Source organism: Silene latifolia, chromosome 11 (genome assembly GCF_048544455.1).
Source record: "Silene latifolia isolate original U9 population chromosome 11, ASM4854445v1, whole genome shotgun sequence".
NCBI classification, from domain to species: Eukaryota; Viridiplantae; Streptophyta; class Magnoliopsida; order Caryophyllales; family Caryophyllaceae; genus Silene; species Silene latifolia.
Window position 1 is genome coordinate 91,051,249 of NC_133536.1, and position 2,463 is coordinate 91,053,711.

The 2,463-nt window shown below is 44.4% G+C and overlaps 1 non-coding gene across 1 annotated transcript; it reads left to right on the forward strand.

Moving 5' to 3' along the window:
- Positions 1-1,419: 1,419 nt before the first annotated feature.
- Positions 1,420-1,526, forward strand: LOC141615851 (small nucleolar RNA R71). The gene has a single exon (XR_012530244.1). It is a non-coding gene; the product is annotated as a small nucleolar RNA R71 (small nucleolar RNA).
- Positions 1,527-2,463: the final 937 nt, after the last annotated feature.

The window sequence follows — 2,463 nt, forward strand, 5'->3', positions numbered from 1 at the left end:
GTCTCACTATCATTAATAGTCCTCTTACGCGATAAAATTTCTTTCATAAACTTTAAATAAGAGGGTACCTTAGTCAGCAATTCAGTGAACGACACAGTGACTTCCAAGCTCTTCAAAAGTTCGACAAATTTGCCGAATTGTTGATTAGCTTTAGTGTTTTGCAGCCGCCTCGGGAAGGGAATCGTGATAGGTATCTCGAGTCCCTTGTTTCTCGCTTCCAATGTATCTTCCGGTGCAAGTTCTGTATCCTTTGGACGCTTCTTACCTCTCGAACGAGGTCTTTCTGGTGATATCTTGCTTAAACGAGCACTAGCAGGCTCTCGAATAAGCTTCCCGTCATCAATACTACTCGATCGACCAATTTGCTCACTCGATCGAGCATTTCCTTCATCAATGTCAGTCGATCGAGTACAATTTTCACTCGATCGACCAACTCCACTTTGCTCTTCACTCAATCGAGCATAAAAACCACTCGATCGACCCGTTTCTTCATCATTTCTGCTCGATCGACCTCCTGAAATCAGTCGATCGAGCACTTTCTTGGTTGTCAGCTCGTTGTTTTCGCCAAAGCACTGTTCATCATCAGTTTTAGACTTCCTCATAAGAAAGACCGCTTCTCAATTCTATCAGGTTTACCGTCTCATGTGGATTCTTCTCATTTTGAGTCGGTAAATGACCCTGCTTTCTCGAGGATTGATTCGCGGCCAATTGGGCAACTTGAGTTTCAAGTGCCTTAATGGACGCGTCCTTCTGTTGATTTTGTTGATCACTCAGCTGCAACTGCTTTGTAATGGATTGCAACATAGACTTTATCTCACCTATTTCACTCACCCCACCGGAAGATGATGCACCATGGTTGGGAGGATTGAAAGATGGAGGCTTCTGAAAGCCTTGTTGATTTTTGTGTGGAGGAATATACGGCTGCTGCTGGTTCGGAGGAGGAGTGGGATTAAGCACATTTTGGCTTGTCCACCTCAAATTGGGATGGACATTCGGCTCATAATAAGTATTTGTCTGCCTGTAATGTTGAAAGGCAGCACATTGCTCAAAAGGACTAGGACAATTCTCTGAAGCATGTCCCTCAGCTCCACATCTTCTACAGACGAAAGGCCCGTTTGAAACAGCATTTACCTGGTACGTACATACATCCCTCCTTTGGAAGCTCCTCCCAACTCATATTTGTCAAATCTCGCAGTAAGAGCTTCTAGTGCAGCTACAGAAGAAGATTCAGCAGCTCTTCTTTGATTGCCTCTGGAGTTCCCATACTCAGCCTTATGGGTGGCCAAATCATCAATGATCTTCCACCCCTTAGTCTCTCCCATGTTCTCAGCAAATCGGCCATTGGCTGCAGCATCCAAAATAGCTCTCTGATCGTCGTACAACCCATTATAGAACTGATTACAAAGACTCCACTTCTCGAACCCATGATGCGGAATGGTTCGCACCAGCTTCTTGAAACGGACCCATGCTTCATGAAAGTTCTCATCAGGCCCCTGTTTAAAGCTCGTGATCTGAGCTCTAATGGCAATAGTCTTCGATGCAGAAAAGTACTTCTTGGAAAATGCTAAAGCCAGTGAATTCCAGTCTGTTATCCCATGAGCAGCCCGGTCCAGATCCCTATACCACTCCCTTGCAGCATCGTGGAGTGAGAAAATAAACATGGTTTCTTTTATTCGATCCGGGGTCACGCCAGCTGGTGGGGGTATGGAACAGCAATAATCGATAAAGGTTTCCATGTGCTTAGCTGCATCTTTAGTTGCAGCTCCCCCAAATTGGTTTCTCTCAACCAAATTGATATAGGACGGCTTCGGCTCGAATTTTCTTGCGTCCCCTGGTAATACAAATCCCTTATAGAGATTCGCCGCTGTCGGCTCAGAGTGACTGGCAATAGTTGCTTCTTCAGCCATTTCTAGAAAGTCTGGAGAAGTGACTGTCTCAGCTGATGAATTGGAAACTGGAGATGAAGGTGGATCCTCCTCAAATAGAGCATTCTCGTAGTAACTAGACAGAGTACTCGGCTCTTCTTCTGTCGGTAATACCCTAGTTGATCGCCTCAACTCGCGCAAAGATTTCTCAATCTCTGGATTATAAGGCAATAATTCACCACCCTGTGACCTGCGCATAAGAAGAAACTACAAACAGAATATAAGAATAGTCTATGGAACGGGTGTCCCTTAAACTGAGAAGGACTAAAAATAAAAACAACTAATGAATTGAACAATTGCCTCCCCGGCAACGGCGCCAAAATTTGACACGGCTATCGCAACCCTATCAAAGATAAAACCTAACGGTCTCAACTAAAATGTAGCAGAGGCAGTCGAGTATCGAACCCACAGGGAGGTAATGCAATTATCAGCTGTCTAGTCCTAGTCCTAAAGTAACAATGGGGGGTTTTGTTGAATTGGTTGCTAAACTACGAAATTTAGAGGAAAGAGAAATAAAAGTAAGAGTAATAAGAGCAAG